The 26172-nt window shown below is 34.2% G+C and overlaps 1 protein-coding gene across 5 annotated transcripts in view; it reads left to right on the top strand.

Annotated features, from left to right (window-relative positions):
* The window catches only part of LOC308650120 (uncharacterized protein), a 43306-nt gene extending 30634 nt beyond the window's left edge, over nucleotides 1–12672 (top strand). For 3 of the 5 annotated variants that reach the window (XR_014022249.1, XR_014022250.1, XM_081296090.1), the window contains one exon: nucleotides 11741–12672. The gene's annotated coding sequence lies outside the window, so the exon portion shown is untranslated. Of the gene's footprint in view, nucleotides 1–11652 lie in introns of all 5 variants that reach the window. The other 2 variants (XR_014022251.1, XM_081296091.1) reach the window with 1 other exon arrangement.
* The last annotated feature ends 13500 nt before the right edge of the window (nucleotides 12673–26172 follow it).

Below are 26172 nucleotides of genomic sequence, written 5' to 3'. Positions count from 1 at the left end.
TTTGGCAGTCATCAGTATTACTCAGGTTGAGCTTAGTGACAATTAAAACTCCTTTCTCTGTCATATGAATTGTCCTTTTGCCCTAGTTGGTGCTTGTGTAGCCCATTTTCTGAATGTGAATAAGTATTTACACTTATTCCTAAGATTTCACAAGAGCTACTGCTATGTCACCTTTACCTCCATAGGAAATTTGTTAGAAATGCTGCTTAACTTTTGGTTTGACTTGACCCATTGCACTAATATGTCTAAGTCCTTTGGGGTCCAGATTCACTCATTCAACATAATAACTAACTTCTTTAATTGTGTGTTGTATTGGGAAAACCTTTTTTTCTCTGTTAGCTTAATTGGAGATATTAATACATAAAGATGAAAATTAAAATGTTGTATAGGGAATGTCCAAGCAAAGATAAATAGCCGTCAACACTCTTCTATGTTGATCTGTGGTAATCAGCTCTTTTAGGGCACATTTGGTCAGCCATCATGAATCTCCCTGATTGTATTAGGATTCAGACTAAATTTTTCCACAAGGACATCTTGAGACTTGTTCAAATAGACTTTGCCTAACAGATTTTCTCTCTATATCCAGTAATCATATTAAAAAGGGAGGAAATAAAAATCAACATCCATATTATATAAATATTGGCTTGCTTTCTCTCCCAGATCCTTCTTAGAAAAGATAAAAGATAATCACTGATCTAAGGCAGAGGATTTCAGACATTTGTTTATTCATCTAATAAACATTTATTAAGCTGTTACTCTGAGCCAGACACTGTGCTAAGGTTGGTGATGCAGCTGTGAACAAGTCGGATGTTTTCCCTGCCCTCCCTAGAAATGTCTGTTATTGCCAGGCTCTCAAAGAGGCCTGTGGGTGGGGTGAGAGAGGAAAGCAGCTGCTGGGTAAGTGGTGGACAGAACAGAGCTGGGAAATAGGGTGTGTAAGAAGTGGAAGCTTTTTAAGTTACTGAGATTCTAAAATCAAATACAGCCATCAAGGTCCAGACAGATTGGGAAACTTTGAACTATGTAACAAATAAACCCTAAGAAACTGAAATTTGGAGCAGCTCACTTTCTAAAACATTTAGTATTAATAGACTTCATCCCCCCCCCCCCCTAATTCAAGTGCATACTAAGGGTAGATTTCACACATCCTGGTTAACATGCTCTAAAAATGGCACTGTCATCTAAAGTAAATGTCTTTGAACTTAGAACTGCCATATAAGAATTTTGATTCTTTAGCCAAGGGGGTGGGGGTTGGGGGGACATAGCAGAACAATGAGTCAATTTTTTACTACATTGCCTAAGACTCGTGTTCTTTAGTGAGTTTTCAGAGAATTGCTTGTGTAACATCCATCTCTCCCACTGTTTCTCCAGAGGGCTCATATTAATCATCTTCTGAAAGTCCTTCTTTGTTTAGGTGTGTGCTATACCTGTGTTGACTCTTATCCTGATTTCTAAGTTATTTATATTCCATGCACAGATCTCCAGAGGACTGTCGAGGGGGAATCATAAAATAATCTGCCCAAGACTCCTGTTTAACCCTAAATCAGTTTGGGGCAGCTTATCTCTGAGTCTAAAATTGGGTAGCCTCACAAGAAAAATTGTTGGGGGGAAGGAATTTTTTTTTCTTCCCTTGGAGCTTGCTTCCTGCTGGAGCCTACTTCTGGGTGCCCAGCTTTCCTTCTCCCTTTTCCCTTCGAGGGATGCCATATGGAAGGGTGATTGTGCTCAAACTCAGAAGGTACAGGTGAGACCTCAGTTGCCCAAAAGGAAATAAATGTTTTCTTTTTCTTACTATTGCTGTATTATTCTACTCTCCCTTTATATTTTCTTTCTGGTCTATTTACTTCCTGGACTACTTTTACTATTTTATTTCTCCATGTTTTAACTTCCTATATAAATGTATGTCACACTTAGAAAAGGAAACCCATCTAAATGAATTAGACAAATATGTGATGCCAGATACACACAAAGGCACCCCCCTTGGTTCATTTAGTTTCTTGGTCAAACATCAATTTAGTAAGAAAGAAAGGCCTTACCCAACCCCTGCTTTCATCTGACATAGCTTTCTCTCCCATTTGATCACTTAACCTGCTGTATTTTCCTTTGAAGCATTTATTGCTACCTGTCAATTATGTGTTAATTTCTTAATTGATCATATTTGTCTCCTTTTGAATACCATGATATCAATGACTCACTGATAGAGCCCTATAACCTAGAATACTGCCTGCTACATATTAAACACTGTAATGTTTCTCAACAAAGAATACTTAATAAGTTTTGATGGTTAAGAAGCTTGATGTTGGGCTGGGGATGTGTCTCAAGCAGTATCGTGCTTGCCTTGCATGCGCGAGGTGCTGGGTTTGATCCTCAGCACCACATACAAATAAACTAAAAAATAAACATTAAAAAATTCTCTCTCTCTCTCTCTCTCTCTCTCTCTCTCTCTCTCTAAAAAAGAAGCTTGATGTTTATCTTAATGAGAGTTGCCATTACCATCATCTCTCTTAAGGCTAAGTATACACTGAAGTTCATTGCTTGCCCAGTGTCATACAAGTAGTAAATGGAGCCAGATTCACACTATTCATGTGACCTGATAAATGCCTCAAAACAAAATATAAAATTAATTACAAATATTATTGGCATATTTTTATTAAAGAAAGTATAATGAACACAAAAGGCAATGTGTTAAACCGTGTCTATAAGCAGCTCTTTATTGAAATGTGTCAACTCCATACCAGAATGAATAAGGTCAGGATATTGAATATAAATAAAACCTGCAGTTATTCTGAAAGTTGCATCTTTAGTTCCTCTCCATGAACTTCTAATACTATCACTAAGGAAAAGAATTTGATTTTACTTTTCATTTCTTTGTCCTACTTCTAAGGTAACTGTTTGTTCTCAAGATTTAACTAGTGTTGCTTTATTTTCCTCCCTTTTGGGGATAGAGGAGATGTTGGGGACAACTTCTTACAAATTTCTTAGTTCTGCCCCTTTCAACCTCTGAGATGGCTTTTGCTGCCCTAGACACTTCAGCAATTAAGCTAGAATTGGAGCCAGTTGAGTTGCGTGTAGACATTTGAACTTTCTCTGATTTCCCTTAGAAACTCCTCAGCCTTCAGATAGATTGGAAAGAAAATAAATGCACAGATTTCACATGAGTTTTCAAATGATAGGATTTCAGCTTTTTTCAAAGTTTTTGTTTGTTTTTTGGTGGGGAATAAAGTAGACTGGGCTAGAAGCTTTATTTTGTAAAGATAACAAAATAGCATGTTATTTTATCATGAGGCTTTTCATTATAAGTTTATTTTTTCAATTGAGACAAGCTTTGAATTTTAACATAATGGAAAAAAATTAAGATCTGTGGTAAATTTAATCTGCGTTTGTAAACACAATTATAGACAAAGATTAAGTATTGAAACAAAGTACCAAAATATTTTAATACTAATTATTATAGAAGTTTTCTTCGTTTGATTCTACTGGGTTCTGTTTTACATCAAAAGAAAACATTGTGTCATGTTAATGTATGATAGCCACACACACACACACAAAAAAAAACTACACAAGGATACCACCCTCAGTGCTGTGAAGAGAAATCATTGTCAGGCTTTTCTTAAAATATAAAAAGTCCCCTGTTCAGGTTTAACTGAATATAATAAGCCACTGGAGAAACGTTTATATTCTTGCTACTTTTTAAAAAGCAGTCAATTGTGTAGCAAGCAAACATCTTTTTAAAAAATTTATCTACAAAGAGCATTATATCTTTTTATCTAAGTCTCATCATTGTGAGACTCAGTGCTTTCCTGTTTATCTTTGTCTTAAAATCTACTGAGGCATTTAGAAAATAGTAACAAAAAGTGCCCAAAGAAAAACGATGTGTAATTCTACTATTCTAATCTGAATATTTCAATTTCACATATTATCTTCCCGTGCCTACTCATTTTTTGTAGACACAACTGTGTGAGATGTTGAAAGTAATTGTGTACTTTTAAAAATTATCATAGTAAAGGCAGCAACCTCTATATTTTACTGTGTGAATTTCTTCTTTGGGGAGCTATACGCTTATAGCTCTGGAAGCAAACATTCTTGGTTTCATCAATGCACATTGAAACATTAATAGACAAGGATTGATAAAGATATATATGTGATCTCTTCAGAAGCAAGTGTAATGCCTACCCATATGGAGTAGGAAATATATTGTGGTAAACATGCTTGTTGCCCATTATGAATATAAAACCTAAAAGGTAACATATGACAAATATAGAGACAGTTTAGATAGACTAGGCCATGGCAAGCCTTGAGAGACAGTACCCATTTGCTTCTAATATTAAATCCTTGCATTTCTTTCCAATTGAATATAAAAGTAACCAACAGTGCTTTGTGTTATAGTGACACCTGGTGGTACTTTTGTTTTAGCTTTTGTTTTTTTAAATCTTATTTTGTCTAGAACATCTCTTGGAATGAATATTTTATCCATTAGGATGTGTCTTAAGAGGCTGCTCCCTTCCTGGCTCTCATTCTCTTTTGTAGAAGAGATTGTATGGCCAGAAACCATACAGGAGAAAACCAATATACCCTATATTTCTACCTTTGGCTTGAGAAAAAGATCTATGCCCTGTGTACAGGGGGAAATTAAGGCCAAAAGAATGAAGTTATTTTTACATGGTAATATTAGAAGTATTTTTGCTGATATTTTATGACATGAAGTACTTCTTAGGATGTGTACTTTTTGAGAACATACCTGGCACACACCATAATGTACATAGTATTTTATTTTATCATTTTATAAAAGCCAAGACAGAACTCTAGAGTACCCAAAGTCACAAGTTAATCAACTTGGTTAAATCTCGAGGGAATCCAGAATTTTTTAGTGAATGCTATATTTTAATTTGGACAATGAGAAAATTTACAATTAAATGTTCCAATGTAATTTTTAGATTTACATACACATTGCATGAATACATTCTCTTTTTGAAAATTAATACTGCCGATACAGTTAAAATCTTTGGCGATCAGTCCTGGTTCTCCCCTCCTTTCCCTACTCCTAATTGCTACCATCAGTTTGGTGTATAGTTTTCTAGATACCCTTCCCTAATACTACTAATACATACACACACACACACACACACACACACACACACACACACAATGTTAAATATAGAAATGGGTGGTTGTTTGCTTACTCAGTATGTTTGAAACATAATAGTATTTGGCTGAAGTCACTTCATACTGGTAAAGACTTTTCATTGGAGTGACTAGCCTCATCAAAACCTGAACTCATGCCACCAAGTATCATCATAACAATTTGATATTTTATAGCAGTGATAGTTATTTTAAAGTTATTTGAGCATTCCTATAGTAAATATTCAGGATTCAGCTAAAATATTGGTCAGACTACCATTTTACATTTTAATTTTAAAGTAATTATTAGTTTGTATAGATTAAGTCTTCTAATATATATTTCCTATGGCAACAGTGGTAAGAATACCTTCATTTCTGTCACAGTGTCACACTCCCATCTCCATGGCTATAGCCAACATAAGCAAACTTTTAAACATAAGATCCACAATTTACTATGACTAAAAGGATCAAAATGATTTATAGCCTGTAACCCTGTTCACAGAATATATGAAGACTCAAAAAAAATACCTATAAGAAAATTTTGTTTGAATACTTTATAATTTTCATTGAAAATTCACATGTATGTTCATTTAAATACTCAAGCCCCCCTAATGTTAAAAAAAGAAGAATTTTATACTCTTAATAGGAATGTGGTATATTGACAGGCAGCAAAAAGTTTTATATATAAATTCATGATAACAGGAGTATCTTTTCTTGTCCTCTCAGCATAATTACTTAAATAAAATAGTATGCATAAAAGTTTTAAAACTTAAGAAATCTAGAACCCAAAGAATTTTCAAGAAAAGTATGATTGAAGGTTATGCCAGACAAATCAGTATAATTTAAAAACCTATCACAAGCATTGTACACAAACAAATATGACACAAACTTGTAGCAATTCCATGCACTATAGAATTTACTACAGGTTGATTTGAGCTACAGTGAGTACCTGAGACAGAAAGATGATGTAAATTAGAAATTCAAAGTATAGCAAATTGGGTTCAAGGAAGAGAATGTTTTCCTGGAGATGAACATGAGAAGGTTAATTAAAGAGGAAGTAGAGTTTCTTAGAATAAAGGATCTATTCATAAAACCATGGAATTTTTTGAGTTGGATAAATGTCCATGATTTTTATGAATATAGTACTTTGATCTACTTTAAAGAACCATTGTTGTTGATTAGCCATATTTTGTAACATCATAGCAAGATGTTCTATGTTTGCAATTTTCCTTTAGGAAATAATGAATTATATGGAAACTTTAGGACCCAGGGTATAAATAAGAACTAACCAGAGTTAGAACCTCTAATGTTACTATAAATGAAGTTACTGTAAAATAAGTACATATTGTTATTTATTGTACTTATAGTTGCCTCATAGTTGTTCCTTAAAGGTTTCCATATAATTCATTATTATATGATGATATGTTTATTACATTATGGGAGTTTTGGAGTTTTGATTTCAACTGGTGCATGATGTTTCCCTATTAAATGGTCACCTGCTACAACATGCAAGATGAAAGTGGAATAAAAGGTGGAAAAGAAAATGGTAGCCTAAGCCAGATCTAGACAAGGGAAGGGGACAGGTAGCAAAGTAACTTATGGAAACATACCCTTAGAATAAGAAACCTCCTCACCAGGTATTTTTCCCATTTGGCTCTAAAAATCCAACAGCAGTAGGAGACCTGGAACTGACTTTAAGAATTAGTAACACCTGGGGTGGGGCTGGGGTTGGGGTGCAGCATTAGTGCACTTGCCTGGCATGTGTGAGACACTGGGTTCAATTCTCAGCACCCCATATAAATAAATAAATAAAATAAAGATTTATCAACAATTAAAAAAAAAAGAATTAGTAACACCTATGCCTGAGCAGGGAATGAGCAGCTAAAAATCCTAGTACACAAGATACCTTAAGCTTCAAAAATGGTAACAATGTTTTTTCTCCAATGAATCATTCACTGGCTACTTTGAAGCTGCTACATTTTAACTTAAAAATGAGAGAGAAAGCTACTGTGTATCTGAAAGATGTTCTGCACTACTAGGGATTTTTAAAATCATATAATAGATAAAAGGATTATAGAGGACTGGGGTGGGGATGAGGGTGGTGGGGGTGGGGGTGGGGTAGCTCAGTTATAGAATGCAGGGCCCTAGGTTCAATCACCAGCACATTCCCATGCATGCACACACATTTTTTTGAATATGGAATATGCCAAATGTGATCAGATATAATATACATTTAAAATAAGTGTTTTCATTTAGAACTAAAAATGATCAAATGGTAGTTTACCAGAGATTGGCTTTATGTGACTAAAATGCCTATTAAAGTCAAAAGCCCTGCTAAAGCAAAAAGATTAGATTGCATGTTACGACAGAACTTTCCAGACTTGTCTTTGAGTGGTTAAAATAATCATTTTATGTAACTGAAGTTATTTTAATGACTATATTTAGTAAGGGTGTGGTTCTTTCCAGTTAGAACATTTTAAACTCTTAAATGATTATTCAATATTCAGACCCAACTATTAGGGGCCATTTCCTTTCATTCTTGTCCATTTAAAGACTGTTTACATGGATTTCTTCTCTGTAGTTACATTTTACTTTGACTTTTCTTCACTTGGAATCTATCATAAAAATAAAATTTAAAATTCAGGCTACCCTCATGAAAGATTAACTTTCCAAGAGATATTGCTGTCATTTAAGGCAAGAGTGTGATGCAGTCATTTCTTTTTTTAGCCATGAATTCCTTAGAAAAGTAAAACAACCTAACTTTGCATTATCAGGGATTTTAAAAACAGCTTTCACAAACTCATATTTGTTATTTTAAGATTAAAATTCTTAATAATCATATTCAAATTGTTAATAAATTGCCAGATGTTCGCATCATTCATTCATTCACTGTTTACCAAGAACTTCCTTTAGTGCCAAACAAACTCTGGCTACATGTTGTGATTTAAAAAAAAAAAAAAAATTTAATTTTTAAATTTTCTTTAAGTTGAATATGGACAACAGTATCTTTGTTTTACTTGTTTATTTTATGTGGTGCTGAGGATCTAATCCAGTGCCTCACATGTGCAAGGCAAGCACTCTACCACTGAGCCACAACCTCAGCTCCTACATGCTGTGAATTTTTAAAAAACTAAATTAAGTGAATCAAAACATGGTGTTTCTTCTCAAGTGACTTGGCTTTATAGAGGTAGACAAGTAAGAAAATAATTATAATAAAATTAGAATTCTTTGCTAGAAGAATATGTAGAGTTACACTAATGATGAGAAGATAGGTTCAACAGTTTCTCCCAGGGTAGGGGAAGTGGGGCAAGTATCAGGGATGGCAATAACCAGAGGAGGCTTTACAAGATAGGACAATTGATTTGGATTTGAAGAGCATGGTTATTCACCAGCTAGAAGGGTATGCACAAATGTGTGATTTGGTCATGAAAAATGTCTTCATCCTTTCATTATGACAGAACTCAGTATTCAACACACAGGAGTTCATAAATGTTTCAGTCCCTTCCCTTTCACATTACCACTGGTACTTCTCAGAGCTCTTTCCTTTATCACTTGTCTTCATATTTACCCTCTCCTGCATGAAAAGCCTTGTCACTCAAGCCAGGCTTAGGAATTAGGCAACTTCTTCATCTCCTGAAGTAGTCACTCATGGATTTCTGCTGTGCTTTTTATCTGTCTGCTTTCTCATATATGTTTTCTCTATGTGCCTACTATTTCTTCCCTAAGTCAAGTTTTTGTGCTATCCTCTATACTACTAACACAGAAAGTCATTCTTTCCCTATTTTCCTTGCCTACAGAATTTGCTAAAGTTCAAATATGGTCATACCATTTGCCTGCTTACACTTTTCCTTTGGCCTCTGTAGTTTTGACATACTGCCCAAATCCCTTAGCCTGGCATATAAGGGCCCCCATCTTCCCCTATGCTTCTTTCTAGCCCCACTTCCCCCTACCCCTCACCCATGTGCATCTTTTGTTCCAACTGCTGAATTCTTGAAGGTCTCAGCATACCTTAACTTTGTCTTTCTCTGTGACATTCTTTCAACACTGTCTATCCTTCCCAAATTCCTACTGGCTCTATCTTCACTTCACCAACTTTATTCAATATTCCAACCTAGCCTGGTTTGTCAGGCAACTTTTGACCCACCATAACACATGTTACACTTAAAACAAAGGTTTATGTGTCTGTCATATCAAGCTGTCTTGAGGGCAGGGATGATGTTATGCATTTCTTACCACCTAGATTTTTAAACATCACTGGTATATGGCAGGTACCCACAAATGTTTGTCAAATGAATGAAAGAGTGATATCCTCTAACAATTTCAGACTATATGCTACTTTAGTTTATAGTATAGTGTTCTTAGTAAGTAGTGTTGTTCTGTGATATACAGTATTGACATTCTCTTCTTCACCCAAGTGTTTTGAGCATCATGACCATTTAAAAGGTTAGGAAAGAGTTTAGGAATATAATAACTCTATTTATGCATATGTTTCCAATTACAGAATTACTTCCTTCTAAATATGAGATTTTTTAAAAAAAAACTTAAGCGTTAACAATTTGCGATACACCATTTTGTGCACATGATTTTTATCCTAACATTTACTTTTTGTTCATTTGATTGAATTTATAACTACATAAACCATAATGAAGGTAACTAACTTTTAGTAAACTGTTGGATGGTCCTCTGTCTGCAGACACAGTTCAGCCATTGTTCTCAGCTCTGTGTGGGAGTGAGATGGAACAAAGTCATATGGTTCAGAGAGTGAGAAGCTATATTACTTTTCTTCCCACAGTCAGAAAGGAAATGTGTGCCATTTAAGGAGGGGATAAAACTTTTGAGACCATTTTGGAAAAACATAGATATTGAACATCCAATATTAACAGAATCCCTGAATGTGCATGGCCAAAGCTGAAGATTCCAGGAAAATCCTGGATTGTACAGAGCAGGAAGGGAACAAGAACTTAGGGCAAGCAAGTAAGCATTGTGTGGCCTCCACGCCTACCCTTTCAGCCCAGGTTTATAAAAGAGCCATAATTTAGTCCCAAGTATACTTTTTTGATCTTTTTTCCGTCACATATTATAGTAATCTTGAAATAGTGCTGGGTTTCCTGAGGCTTCTACTGCTGACCACCAACCCCTCCCTAGAGAGCACTGAGCGACAGATACTGTAAACATCCTACACTCTCAGCTGTGGCAAGTAAGAAAGCTGGGAGAAGGCTGTTTACTCTCTCTGCCTTGGAAATCAACTTTGAGGAATGGATTTGGAGTATTTCTATATGTCACATTTGATACTATCCAGTGGTCCTTTATTTAGGAGATCAACTCCAAGAGGAACAAAAAGGTAAATTAATGAATTCATGCTAAGAAACGTAAAATAATTTGTCAGATGAGTTGTCTTTGAACTATCTCACATTATTATTATTTTTTTTAAGTTACCAAATACCCAAGAGATGAAAGTTTTGGTAACTGGTATAAAGCTACATTTGTGGATTGCTGTGGCCTGTTTTATAAAAGCACCAGAACATTAAATGATTGCACATTAGGACAAAACAGTTATCCATTAACCTGAGTTGCATGTAAACATTGTGTTTGACTCTTTTGAAGCAAAAGTTCTGGTATTCTGGGAATTGCTACTTTATCAGATGCAGTTGGGAGCCCCATGCTTGGAGTAATAATGATATACAATATGAAAAAAAGCCTGCTATGTAAAGTCTGAATATAGTTATACTTTTAAAGCAAAAATAGGGGATAGTGGGAGATGGGGGTGGCATGTAAGAAGAAAGTTTTAAGAAAAAATCTACAGAACTAACTTGTAGGTTCAGCCTTAATGAAGACAATTTCTCCATACTCCATTTCTTCTTCTAGTAAATGATTTATATCAAACATTTATTGAACATCTAATCTAGAATTTGACTTACCCAAAATTTGAGTCTTGTTATTTTCTTTTTTTTTTTTTTTTTTTAAATTTTTTTAATATTTATTTTTTAGTTCTCGGCAGACACAACATCTTTGTTGGTATGTGGTGCTGAGGATCGAACCCGGGCCGCACGCATGCCAGGCGAGCGCGCTACCGCTTGAGCCACATCCCCAGCCCGAGTCTTGTTATTTTCTAATCAATATTAAATAAGCCTTCTTTTTAAAGAGAATATTTAAATAATAAAGTATATTCTTATATAGCAAGCCCTTATGAGGTTCATTATATCTGCTTTAAATATTAAATCTTGACACAATTACTTCCATTATACTCTTGGCATATAAGCATCAGTCACGTAAACTAAGACACACTATTGCTTTTAAAAGTATTAAAGGAAGTTTTCATTTCACTTCCTCCCTGTGTTTAGAGTATAAGACAATAGGGAAGATTGTTTCATAAGAGTCTAACAAAAAACTGTGTGTGAATACAGTGACTTTAGCATGTGGTCTCAAGGAAGTATTCGAACAAGATGGTTTTGCAGTGGTAATGAACACTGCTAAAGTGCTTGCTGAGTCACTCAGCTTGGTTGAGTCATTAAGTGTTGTCGATTTTGCCTGCAGACTTAAAGCAACCCTCTTATAGACAATGCTCTCCAGTCTTCTCAAAAGAATAATTACTGTGAGTGTTTGAAATTTTGCTTTCTACCAGGAAATGTGGATTACATGGGTGGGGACAAAAGCTGCTGGAAGTGGAAAGAAGAGGGGTCATATGTGTCCTCCTACAGTTATTCCACCTGAGTTAAAAGAATGGAACATTGGCACATTCCGGATCTAACTGGATATTACCTTTCAGTCATGAATGTTAATGCTTCAAAGCTTATTTAAATATATGCCAAAATTTATTTCATTATTCAAGAAATATTTATGGAACACCTACTATGTGTCAGTTCTAGGCACCGGGAATATAGCAGAACACATAAACAAAATCCTTGCTGTCCTGAAACTTACAGTGGTAAGTGGTGCAATAGGAAGATTAAAAAAAAGATTGTTTATTCTATGTAAAATTTTTAATTTTATCAAATGGTATTATTACTTTTTTGAGTCTTTTAAAACCAAATAAATTTAAATATTTAAGAACATACATTTTGTTGTGTATGAAAGCCTGGATATAAACCTACATAATATGTTTAGCTTTTTATTCAGCATTGTTCTAGATATGTTCCCACTGCAGCTAATAATGAGACATAAATAAGTAGTATTTACAAGAATGTTTGCACAGTCACTGTTGTGTGTGTGTATGTATGTATGTATATATATATATATATATTTGCTGAGAAAAATTGTTAATCAGTTAAATGAAAAGTTATGTTTGTGTGCTTTTATATTGCAAATTATTTACATTCAAATTATTTGCATATGATACAAAAGTAAACTTTATTATTTGAGATTTTGATCAGGTTTATACCTCTCTAAGTACTGCTAAATATAGTTTATTTATGTTTATATTATATGTATTCCTAAAGAAATGCTGTAAAGACTTTAAAAGAACAAGCTATATTTAAATGTAAACATTTTTATTTGGAAAAAAATGTTTTAATTGATAATTCATTGTAAGCATAATTGTGTCATTAAACACTCAATGGAAAAAAGTGTATGTATAGTATATTTTATTTATTTATGAATTATGGTCTCTTTGTTCCTATTTGTTTAAATTAATGTCTTTAATATGTTTGTGTTTGTGCATATTATGTATGCACGAACATATATGTATAGACACACACATATATACATATATACATACATACACATAATATCTAGTGGTGATCTATATTTATAAACTATTCCAGCTTAGATTTCTCAAGATTTGAATACAACTTCATTCTCTTATGCATTTTAAAAATGCAGAAGGCAAGTTCTTAGTCACAACATTTGTTTGGAGGGTATTATTTTGGTTCACTCTGTCATTGAAAAACTGTGTGGTTAATATATAAAAATCATCTGTATGTCTATGGAGCAGTAACAAGTAAAAATGAAAAACTTTAAAGATACTAGTTAAAATAGCATCAAAAAACCCTCAAATTCCCCAAGGATAAATCTAACAAGATGTATAAGTTCTTTATACTGGAAACTAAATATTATTGAGAGAAATTAAAGAAGACCCCCCCACCACCACCACCAAATGGAAAAATATACCATGTTCATTAAGAACAGGACTCTATATTCTTAAGGAGCTAATTCTCCCCCAGTTGATCTGCAGATTCACTGCAATCCAAATGAAAATATAAGCAGATATGTGTGTTCATTTGGAAACTGATAAACTGATTCTAAAATTCAAACAATGAAGAATAACTGCAGTACTCTTAAAGAAAAAATGAATAAATTAACCTACCATATAGCAGAATATAGAGTTATGGCAGTTATAAGAGTGTGGTATACACACAGATATACAGTAGATAGAGACACCACTGTGGTAAAGATGACACTAAGTTGTACTGAGGACAGAATGATCTATGGATATAAATATGAAAGGTAAAACAGTAAAGCTTCCAGGAAAGAAAATATAGAACATCCTTATGACCTCGAATTGGGTAAAAGTTCCCCTAAAATACTCACATGACAATATTGACCAGAAAGGAAAAAAAACCATAATTTAGATGATAATAATATTAAGAACTTCACTCATCAAAAGACAAAATTAAGAAAATGAAAAGGCAAAGCATATGGATGAAGATGTTAGCAGTGCATGTAACAGAACTTATATCCAGATTATATAAAAGATTCCTATAAATTAATAAGCAAATGAAAAATGGGCACCCATGAACAGATAATTCACAAAAATGTTTATAATGATCATTTAATAAAGATGATCAATTAATGTAAATTTGCTTAGTCTAATTAGTTATCAAGTAAACATAAATAAAAAGCACAACTCAGTGCTGAGACATGACTATTAGAATGAGTACATTTAAAGAAAAAAAAAAGCTGTTGTCAAGAATATGAAGTTACACTGCTGATGAGATCATAAGATGATATAACCACTTTAGAAAACTGTTTGGTGGATCTCTGCTTATGCTCAATATCTGTGTCCTATGTCTCGGTTGTTACCTACTTCACAGAAAGTTGTACAATGTTATCCAAATAAATAAGTAAATGAATAAATAAATATAAATGTTCACAACAGCACTATTTGTAATAGCCCCAAATCAGAAAATACCCAGATTTCAATCAACAATAAAATTCATCAAGTTATATATTTATATAAGAGAATTTCAACTTCACCCAAAATTATGTGTGAATTTCACAAACATAAAGTTTAACAAAATAAAAAAGACATTATGTTTCTATTTATGTTACTTTTAATAACAGGCAAAACTGTATCTATGGTGATAGAAGTCAGGGTATAGTTACACCATCAAGTGGACTGATAAGTGTAAAGGGACATGATGAACAGGATTTCTTAGGTGGTGTGATGTACTCACTTGCCTGAGTATTGGTTATAAAGGTGTCCATTTATGAAAACTACTCAGCCTATAATTCATTTAGGCAGTTCTCTGAGTATTATGGTTTGATTAAACAAAATTGAAAATAAGTATTAAAAATATTAATTTTAAACTATATCACCTGATCTTAGACAAAGCAGGTAGAACCCTTACCTAAGAAGTCCCTAACATTCAAGGCCAGCCTCAGCAATATAGAAAGGCCCTAAGAAATTTAGCAGGACTCTGTCTCAAAAAAAAATTAAAAAAGGCTGGGGTTGTGGCTCAGTGGTTAACTGCCCCTGGGTTCAGTCCCTAGTACCAAAAAAAAAAAAAAAAAAAAAAAAGTCCCAAAGAGATTTTCTCATTGTCTCAAAACATAACAATAGTACATATCTTGGAGAAGAGTCTTCAAACCTAGGACACTACAGGAGGTCTGAAAGAGAAATATCTGGATGATCTTTAAAATAATCACAATTAAAGAACAAAATTACCTGACTAGAGAAATGCCCTGTGACTTCAGAGTTACTCCAAAGATTCTACAATGTTGAGTTGATCAGAAGCTTTATCACCAAGAAGCCAAATATGTCTTAAAATGCATCCCACTTGGCTCAGGTAGAAAAACACTATTTTAACTTGCAAATTTTATGGGGTAAATGAGTTATTCCTATAGTTTAATAATGTCCATTACTGGAGAATTTGACAACACCCAAGACTTGGTTGCATCACTCAGACATTAGAAAGCTATGAATTTCTAACTGTACTAAACAGCTTTCAGCACTAGGCTTAGCTGTCTCTTTAAAAATGTCATTTAAACCATCTTTGAAATTTAAAATAATTCCAATACACGTACTAGCCCAGTCATGTGTATGTATGAATAGACTCAGACCCTGCCTGTGGCTCTGTTTGGATGTGGTAAGTCTCCCTGACATCACTGCAGTTATGCTGGGCTGTTCCATCCTGTCCCACTCCATAGACACCCACTTGGTGAGGTCATCACATTCGGTGGCAGGGGCAAGCAAGTAGATGTGCCCACCTTCATGAAGCTTCTAGTTTTGTGTGGATACCACCTGCTGAGATTGTTGTTAAATATATGCTACAGTGAGTCTTTGTAAAGTCCTCAAGAATAATCTACTCCAATTCACTCTGATGGAAGTGGAATCTGATTCAATCAGTTTTTACCAACTTATTGTTTCTCGGTTATTCAGTCAGCCAGTTCTAGGTAGCAGAAAGCCTGGCTTCTATTATGGTAATAATGTTCATCATACCCAGTCATCACAGGATTCTCTACATTCTAGGAGCAGTGTCAGGGGTCAAGAGAAAATACTTGGTGTCTTTACTATGTTCTGGGCACTATTCTAAATGTTTTGTTCATATTAACAGACTTAATCTTCACAGGTAAATAGTAGGCGTGCATATTATTTTTTAGGTGAGAAATCTGATGACAGAGACCTTTTAGGTTACCCAAGGTTATGCTTATAGGGCTTGGAACTGGGATTTCAACTTTGGCAGTGTGGTGCCAGAGATTTACTCTTAATCATAACGCAATAGGCACAAGTGTCCTCCTCTGTTAGACATTATTGTCCCAATTTTCCAGGGAACAAAATTGAAGTAGAAAGAATTAAGAAAATGTGGTAGTCACTGAGGTTGTTTTACAAATATTCCACTTTTTCCCTTTTGGCACAGGAGAAATTACACTTCTCCATACCTCTGAGGCTAGGTGTGGCTATGTGACTTGCTTTCTTGTGATCAGAAGTGCCTAAATTGCTTGCCCAAACTTCAGCAGCTTATTCATGTCAGATTTATGTCTGGAATCCAGGTTTTTCTGACTCAACAGTTCATGGCATTTCACTTAATTACTCTTATGGTATCGCACATTCTGCAGTAACCCAAACAACTTAAGTTCTTTCACTTGCCTTCTAATTTTATAATAATAATGAAAGTGCTTACAAGTTCTACCTGATGTTCAAGATTTGTCCAGGATTAAGACCATGTAAAAGAAAATTCTGTCTTCCTCTGGTCCATGTGTTTCGTCTGGAGTTTAATATCATGATCTTTAGGCTCTTGAGACTTTTTTTTTTTTAATTCTGAGATTCAAGTTCTAGCCATGAACTAATTTGTTCTGAGTGTTATACAGATTTCTTGGTACAAGTTGGTACATGACTTCACCCTTTTCTAGATTAATTGTCTCTCATTCAGAACACTGACTCTATAAAGTAATCTTATTTTAAACATACATATGTGTGTGTATACATATATATATATGTGGTGTTTGTGTATGTATGTGTATAGGTGCACATGTATATATACATGTGTATATGTATGTATATATATATATATCACTTTCTTTATACAAACAAACACAAAAACACAAAGTTATCTAGGTTTGCATGCTTAAACTCTGAATTGTGGGGATTTCCCAGTCTAACAGCGGAATCAATTTATCTGTATAGCACTGGTTATCATGATCATGAACAACAGAAAACCACATGAAATTCTGAACATCTTTCCTGAGGACTATTTTCCTGAAACCAACATAAATAGAAGACTTTGGCCTCTTGCATTATTTGAGCTACTGAATGACTTAGATGACATTCAGTGCTCATGTCATACGGAAAAGAAAAAGAGAAGCATTTATTCCCTTAACTAGCAGTGTCTTTCTGTTACTTACTGAAAATGGACTCAGCTTGCTTACTTTAACTCTGTACTTGACACATTTAATCACAAAATTCCTAATCCCTCATTCCATTACTCCTTTAAAATTTTTAAAGTTTGTTCATAATCCTGCCTCATTCCAAAAATGACCAGAGGCAATTTCTATGTATGTATTTGCTTCATCTTGGTAAATACCTATTAATGATACTGAGCTAGCTTTTGTGCAATTATCTGTACAGTGAATAAATTGTACAGGTTGGGTTTTTCTTGTATTTATTTTGAAACAATTATACATTTATAATTATAGATCATCTTGCAAAAATTGTATAAAGAGGTCCTATGTACTTGTCACCTAGTTTCCCCCCCAACAGTTAAAAAGTTATAGTACAGTATTGAGAAGCTGATGTTGGTAATAATGTGTGCACGGGTAGTTCTATACCATTTTATTACATTAATATATAGAAGTAATCACCATTGCAATTAATGTATAGACTGTTCCATCACCACAAAGACCTATCTATCTTTGCACCCACCTGTTTTTCCTGGCAATCACTAATCCACTAATCTTTATAATTTTGTCATTTCAAAAAAATTCTATAAAAGGGGATTTTTAATGCATGATTTTAAAGCAATTTCCCATTTGTTAATTAAAAATTAGCTCTGTGTTTAATCTAAGCTTTACTTACAGTTAGTCTTTGGGTTTGTGTTGTATTATTGTTGTTCTGGGAGTGGAAATTTGATGTAAATCCAAACATAACAAGCTTTCACATAAAAAGATATTGACTTTCCATTTAGAACAATATGGTCATTGACTGTATTGAGCTTATATGGATATGTATTATGTAGGAGAATTTTACAGGATATAACTTCTATAAAATATATTCATTGGTGGCTTAATTAGAAAGCAAAATCCTTTCATGATTCACCCTAGGTGATAAGTCTTCTATGTTCAGTGAATTAACCTGTGATTAGGTCACAGTCTGTTAGGAACATATAGGCAGCCATCTGGCAAATGGATTGTCATTCTGCCTAAGGAGAAGGAAAATAAAACACTGAGGTAAAATTAAAATGTTAATCCATGCTGAGAGGAAACTAATAAAAACTTATGATGTTGTGTGCAATGATGATACTCAAAATAAATGCAACAATGGAACCTATTGAAAAGTTCATGTGTGAAATTTATTCTTGGAGAAATTGACTAGGGAGGTAGGGTGCCTATAGACAGGGAAAGAATGAAGACAGTTTGTTGAAAGAAATTATTTGACCCATTTATCTGAAATCAAAAACCAAAAGTCCCAAGTTTTACAAGACTCTCAAATATTTGGTTTTATTTTCAAATAGATATGCATTAGTAAATTTAAAGACTTAAAAATAAGCTTATATTCTTACCATATTTTGTTACAAATTGTAAAAAAAAATCCTGCTTTAAATATCATCAATTTAGAGAGGGGATATGAGTGGCGAGCAATAGGACTCTGTTTTTAATCCTTTCCTAAACCACATTTTTGTTTCACTAAGATAAAAGCATTATTGGATTTATAATTAATTAATTTTTCAAAGGAAGCAAAAAATGTTATATGGATTACTGTATGCTAAAAGGATGGGCAGGGTTGGAAACAATGATATTGCATTTGTATAAATATGGAAGTTTAGCCTTTGGAGTGAGCTAACTGCACAAAGATGTCATGGAAGACATGTGCCTTGTCATCAGTATGTGGCAAGAGACTTGGGATGTTTCCTAACCACTACCTGTGTGCCCCACAGAGTGACATGATAGTCCAAAAAAATTCTAATTGTATGTATGTCATTAATATCTGATAATGTAATATATATAATATCAGTTATACACAGATAAATCCAGATATATATAATTTCCACAGTAGGACAACAAATTAACCTTATCAATTTTATGTTGGTCAGATTTTTCAAGTAATCCTGTGTTCATTACTCTATAAGAGATATATATGTAAAGTAGTGTATGTCTAAAACAATGTGGCCACTTGATGAATGGGACTCTACTATTGAACATTAGGCTACAGTGTTATCTTCTAATAATGGAGGGCTGAGGAAGGATAGGGGCTTATTTTTTAACTTTGTTTGCCCCAACCCTAAGGTGTACAACTTGGACTGGAAACGAAGATACACAAGGAACAGAATATAGCACAATATAAAAAAGACCTTTTTAGTCATAGAGAATCCAAAGATGGAGCATGCTCATTGGAGGCAATGAGAGCCTATCTCAAGAGTTACTCAGGAAGGAATTTCAGTAGCCACTCTGGGTGTGTACAATAGCAGTAATCTAAGCAATGGAAATGTTATGGTCCCTTCAGTTCTGAGATTTTACTAACTCTGTATTGGCAAATCCCAGGTGTATTACTTACCAACTTCTTGAATATCACTTAACTTCTCTGGGCCTCAGTTTCCTCCTATTCAATAGACTGAGAGGTGATAGTAACTTATAAAGCTGTTAGAAAGATTAAACGAGGTTGAATAACAATAGCAGTAGCCTGATTCAAATCTCTGCCTCATGTTCCCAAAATAACCAGAAGATCCACACAGAGAACAAATAAAGCTATACAGGAGCTATGACTTAAGGATGTGAAGGGACAATAAACACTACAATCTTCAAGTCACAAGGAAAAAAAAATCCAGCAAAGCTCCCAATACCAAAAAAACCATCACAGCAAGATTGTGTGTTTGGTGTGAAGAATGAGAACAGGCAGGGAGGCTGAGATGGCTCTTTGAAGAAGAACAGAGAGGAGCAGAGAACTCTGGATTAACACTAATAATATCTCCTCCCATAGTAGGACATGAAACAATACTCACAAAAAAGTCAAATACACGTTGGGATTTGGTAGTTCATGGCCCTAGCTAGAGGGAAGAAAGGGGTTTTGCAATGTGTATTTAGGACCTGATGTGGCAGCATCTGAGAAGCAGTGCTTCCAGGGAGGATTAGAGAAAGAAAGGGTCATGCCCTTGTATATGAGGTAATGGAGAAAATTGATGGAGAAGAGGAGAAAATTGAGATCTTGATGAAATATAAGTTTGGATGGTTGCATCAATGATAGTAGTATAGTCGAGATGTTGTACTAAAAGTTTTGAAGATGCTACAAACTGCAAAATATAAAAAAGAGGAAAGTACATGGGACCTCTCTGTATTACCTCTTACAACCTCATGTGAATCTTCAATTATCTAAAAATAGAAGCTTTTATTTAAAAAACAAAGCAGGACTATTCATTCCATTCTCATAAAGGCCAAAAACAGGCAAAACCCCCTATTTTGTTCATAAATTTATATTTGGGGGTAAAACTAAAGAAAAGAAAGAAAGTGATTACCACAACTCTAGAGGTTTCCTCCACCAGGGGAGAATGAAGTCATCACTGGGAGAGAGCAAGGTGGGTGTTCTTGATCTTCAAAATTATTACACTTCTGTTCACTTGAAATTATTTCATTAAACTGTGTGTTTATGTGTTACAAAAGGCTTTTTGAGAAAGCTTGCAGAGCTACAGGCCATACCTTTTTGACTCCTGGTCTTGGACTCAAAGAAAACTTCATAGTAAGTTTCATAAAGTAGAAATATTTGACTACTTTACAATAAAACTGGAAATTAAAAATGAAGCTGAAAAATAAAAAAGATACTTTATCTGTAAATGAAAAGATCTTGTAGAAAATAGCTCTCAGGTGAAAGGCAAATAAAGCAAAAATATTGAATTTACAAAAATATACTGATAATAAAAATGCTATACATAGGAAATTATGACATACATTTAAAGCAAGGATTAAAAAATAATTTACATGACAATAAAAATGAATGAATAAAAATTAATGAATGAAGTCCCCAATTCAATATACTAAGAAAAGCATAAAATAAGTAAATCAAATGAAAATACAAGGAAGAAATTATTAAAGATAAAAGCAGAAATTAATAGTTGAGAACAGAAAATTAGTAGGTCAAATTAATAAAATTTCTGATTCTTGAGAAATCCTAGAAAAATTCCATCAAATCTTCAGAGACAAGACTGTCCCAGTACTAAATAAGTTGTCTCAAACTATAAGAAATCAGGAATAAATTTCAACTTCTTTTTAAGATGAAATATAACACTTGATATCTATACCTGATAAAGAGAGCGTGAAAATTGTAAACCAATATCACTTATGGAGATGAATTCAAAATTCTTTAATGATATACTAGAGAACAGACTTTTAGAATACACTAAGAAATAAGGTTTACACAAGGAGTGCAAAGATGATTTATGTTAGAAAATAAGTGAATATCATTTACCATTTTAATAGGTGTTTGGAAAAATGATATGAACTTCTTTACAGGTGATAAAGACTTTGGCAAAATTCACATCTATTCCTTACTTAATCAGGAAAAACTAGGCATTTCTGCTGAGGTCAGTAACTAGTTAGGATACCCACTAATTTCACTGGTATCTGGCATTATGTGAAGGTCACAGTCAATGCAATCAGACTAGAGAAAACAACCAGAGGTACAGGAGTAGGAAATAAGAAATAAATCTACCCCTATTTGCAGATTACATGATCGTATGCATGGAAAATCTCCAAAAATCAAAGATAAAATGAACTCTAACAAACAAAAATCAGTGAGACAGCAGGACATAAAATCAGCACTCATAAATAAGTAAAATTTATATATACAAATAAAAGCCAATTAGAAGATATAATGAAAGCAAAAGACCATGGTAACAAAAAGATAAAATATTTAGGAACAAACCTCCCAAGAGATGCCCAGGACTTATATAAAGAAAACTATAAAATTCTTCTATAAAACACAAAAGGAGGCTTAAAAAATGAAGACATCTCGTATGCTTTGTTAGCACATCTCAACATTATCAGGATGTCAGTCCTCCCAAGTTAACTTACAAATGTAATCTGACCCCAGTGAAAATGCCAGTATGTTTTTTAAACAGACAAATCAATCCTGAATTTTATATGCAAAGTAAACACATGGAGTAAGAGAGATGCAATGGAGGAGGAAGCAAAGGACAGACAAGGCAGAGGGAAGGTCATAGAGATTAAAACGTGAAAATGACTCAGCCTGCCATGGCTGTCATTGAAGATGGAGGGAGGGGACCACTATCAAGGAATGGGAGCAAATACTAGAAGCCGAATAACCCCCCAATCTGTAGGGAAACAAAGACCTTAGCTCTTCCGCCAAATAGAACTGAATTCTAACAGCAAAGTGTAAGATCATGGAGTTTCATTCACCCCCGGAGCCTTTAAAAAGGAAAGCAACCCTGAGGACTCTCTGGTTTCAGCCTTTTGAAACCTAGTAGAGAACCAGCCAAGCCAACCACAGGTCTAACCTACAGAAGCGCTCAATTATCACAGGAAGACCAATGGGGTGGGGTTGGGGGGACTGAAAACTCTGCTCAAACTACAAACTTATGCTACAAGCATGAAATGAAAAATGCATAAATGTGAGACGTTCTGGACAAATAATTGATTAGATAACACTGAAGTTCATCTATTTTTTTTTAAAGTAGATGAAAATAGTCAAGACAGCTTTGAAAGAACTATAGTGAAGGAGACTTACCTTGCCCAGATTGAAAAGGTTTTCAAAACTGCAAAAATTAAAATGGAATAGTATCACACCAGGAATTGACAAACATATAAATGAAAAAGAAAAGAGAACTTAGCATGTGATATCTGCCTGTGAGCCCCATGACTTGGGAAGCTGAGGCAGGAGGGTCCCAAGTTCGAGGCCAGCCTCAGCAACTTGGTGAGACTCTGTTTCAAAATAAAACATAAAAAGGGCTGAGGATGTAGCTTAGTGGTAAAGCACCACTGGGTTCAATCCCTAGCACCAGACACACACACACACACACATACACACACACACATTACAAATTACTCAATAAATAGGACAAGGATAGTATTAATATTTTTTAAAAGGCTAAATATGGAAATATGGAATATTTATGTGATCTGAAGATGGAAGAAAAACCTTCCAAGCTTTAGAACAATATCCACAAGATAAAGGACCATATAAAGATGTAAAAACTTTATAAATCAAAATATTCTAAACAAAATATTAAGTCAAATAACTTGGAGAAATATTTGCAAACTCACAACATAAAATTAATATTTATAATTATGTGAGACACTTTTACATCATGAAGACAGACCTTAATAGACACATGGGAACATATATCAAACAATAATTTCCAAAAGAAGACATTCAAATATTTATTAAATGCTTAAAACACCAATAATAAAAAGTTCCTAAAATGAAAGTTCTGTAACACTGAGAACACTCTCTTCTGATTTAAAAGTTAAGCCTTCATGAAATGGTCCATTGTCTATCATAGTCACAAAAAAAATGAGAATCTAAATTGGTGTGGAACATTTTTTAAAGCTTTGGACTATGTCAATGAAGTATAAAATTCTATTGATCAACCATTCTATGTGTTCATATTTGAGATTATGAAACTTTTCAAGAATTAAAGGTGAAAATGGCTCTGTTTTCTATGAAATCTTAAGAGGAAGTTAAAATTTAATATGCTAATGATGCTAGAAACAAAAAAAAAAGTTCATTCATCATGATATGTTCTATTGGATTCAGAGTTTTAAGATTTCATGGATTCCACATGGGTCAGCAGATATTATTTTATTTATTTATTATTAGCACATTATACTTAGACATAATAATGGGGTTTATTTTGACATGTTCATAAGTGCATATAGCATAGTTTTCCATCCATCCTCCATCCCCCAAACCCCTTCCTCTACTCTATTAGTCTTTCGATTTTTTTAGTTAATGCATTATGATTACATATAAAATTGAAGTGCACTGTGGTATATTCATAAAAGAACCTAATGTAATTTGGTCATCTTCCTTACCCAGTTCTTTCCCTTTCAGTCCCCTCCTCCCTACTCTTTTGTCCCCTGCTTCTACTCTGCTTATCTCCCTTATAATTTTGCAAGTTCCCCCCAACACACACCTTTTTTATTCCTTTTTCCTCTCTAGCTGATATTATTTTTGAACCACAAATTTGAAGTAGGTGAAATCAGCCTTAGTTTTGCTTACCTTAATTCAAACTAGCATGAATGATTGTTATGGAATCAGGGTTGGGTCCATCTCCTCACACCTTCTGTAGGGGAATTTAAGTAGAGACTGGATCCCAAGGCCAGAGCAGTCAGCTACAATCGTCTTAACTTAGTGTTGGGACCATAAGTAGATACAGTAGAAGTTATGTTAATCCATGGAGTAATGAGGTAGAAGGCCATTTTCAACTGCTAACTCCATGTCTATGTGGGAGAAGCTATCAGAATGTGGTAAAGGTATATTTTCCCCCTTTCTTGATGGCAAGATGGAGGTAGAGGGCACTGGTGGGAGACAAACAGTAAGAGTAGATGTGTAGTAGGAATAATACAATAAAACAAATTATTTTAAAAGCTATATTAAACTGAATATTTTGGTTCTATTCTATAAGTTATTTTTTGTGTTCAAGAATAAAATGGCTATTAATCCCAATTAATATTAATCCCAATTAGGAAAGCAACTTCCAAAATCCAGGGTTGGCATACTTTATTAATGACATAGAAAAAGTCATATTTGTATTGATTAAAAATTTAGTTTTATTAAAAACTAAGTGCTTAAAATGAAAAATGACACAAGAATAGCTAGGAACTTAGTAAATATGAAGAACTGTGGGAGGCAAGGGTAGAAGCAGAGCAGAACTATTCCTAGACATAAAAGTACTCTTAAATTTCTTTCATTAAACAGTATGGTACTAGCACAGAATAAACTGTCAGGTCAGTACAACAAAACAAACCCCAGAGGTAGATTTAACTACATATAAAAATCTACTATATGATAAAACTGGCATCTCAAATCACTGCGAAATATGAGTAATGTGAGGACTACTGGACAGTCATTTACAAAAAACTAAAATTAAACATAACCCTTCCGTTATATCCAGAAACAAATTCCAGAGGACTCAGAGATAGAACAATATAAATACCAAAGGAAAACATGAGTAAATTCCTAAAAAAAAAAAAAAAAATTGTAAGGAAAGATACAATAAAAGAAAATGTTACTAAATTTGATTACATAATAAAAAAATATTTATGGCCTTTAAAAGCACAATTAAACATCTCAAAGACAGCTTACAAACTGAAAGAAAATAGCTACAACATACATAACAATGTTTTATTTATTGATATTTTTCTAGAATTGAGGGAAAGGGGTCTATAGAAATCTTTTAGAAAAATGAGCAGACTTGACCAAATAAATGGCACAAAAAGACTCAAAAAAAGCCCAGATTTGCCCACACTGACCTGTGTGGGACCTAGGCTCACAGTAGGCCTGGGTCCATCCCCACTCCCCACCTGGAAGCCCAAGTCTAACCCAATTCCATCTTGGGACACTGCAGTCATCACCATAGACTTCCCCGTGCAGTAGGCCCTACCTTTTGACATGAGACAGGTCCTAGAAGCAGCTGCATCTCAGAGCAGGCATCCCAAAGACAGTGTAAGGCCCACCCTTTCAGCTCCATCTCTGTAAGACATTGCATCTATCTTGGGGCACTCCACTATTATCTTGAGTTACCTCGGTTATTGCTGTCACCACATTTTTGAAGTATCATACATTAAGGGACACCAGCAGGATCTGGAAGCCCAACATCAAGGTGAGGTACAGACAATCTGCATGGGTACTACAAGAATATACGGTAGAAACTGTAATATCTCAGATCCACACAGCAAGAAAGGAAGACACATAGACAACATGAAAAAACAAGGGAGGAAAGTGCCCCAAACAAACCAGGATACTACAATAAAAGAACCCATGGACAGCGAAGTTGATGAAATGTCAGAGAAGGAGTTCAGAGTGTTCATAATTAAAATGATCTGTGAATTAAAGAATAACTTAAATGAGCAAATACAGGCAAAAATTGATCGCTCCAACAAAGAGATAAGAGAGCAATTACAGGTAGCAAAAGATTACTTCAAGAAAGAGAGAGAGACTCTGGGGAAAAAAGT

This window comes from Spermophilus citellus (genome assembly GCF_964194105.1).
Source record: "Spermophilus citellus genome assembly, chromosome: 5".
Taxonomy (NCBI): Eukaryota; Metazoa; Chordata; class Mammalia; order Rodentia; family Sciuridae; genus Spermophilus; species Spermophilus citellus.
The sequence above is the reverse complement of the archived record's forward strand: the minus strand, read 5'-3'. Positions and strand labels throughout refer to the sequence as shown.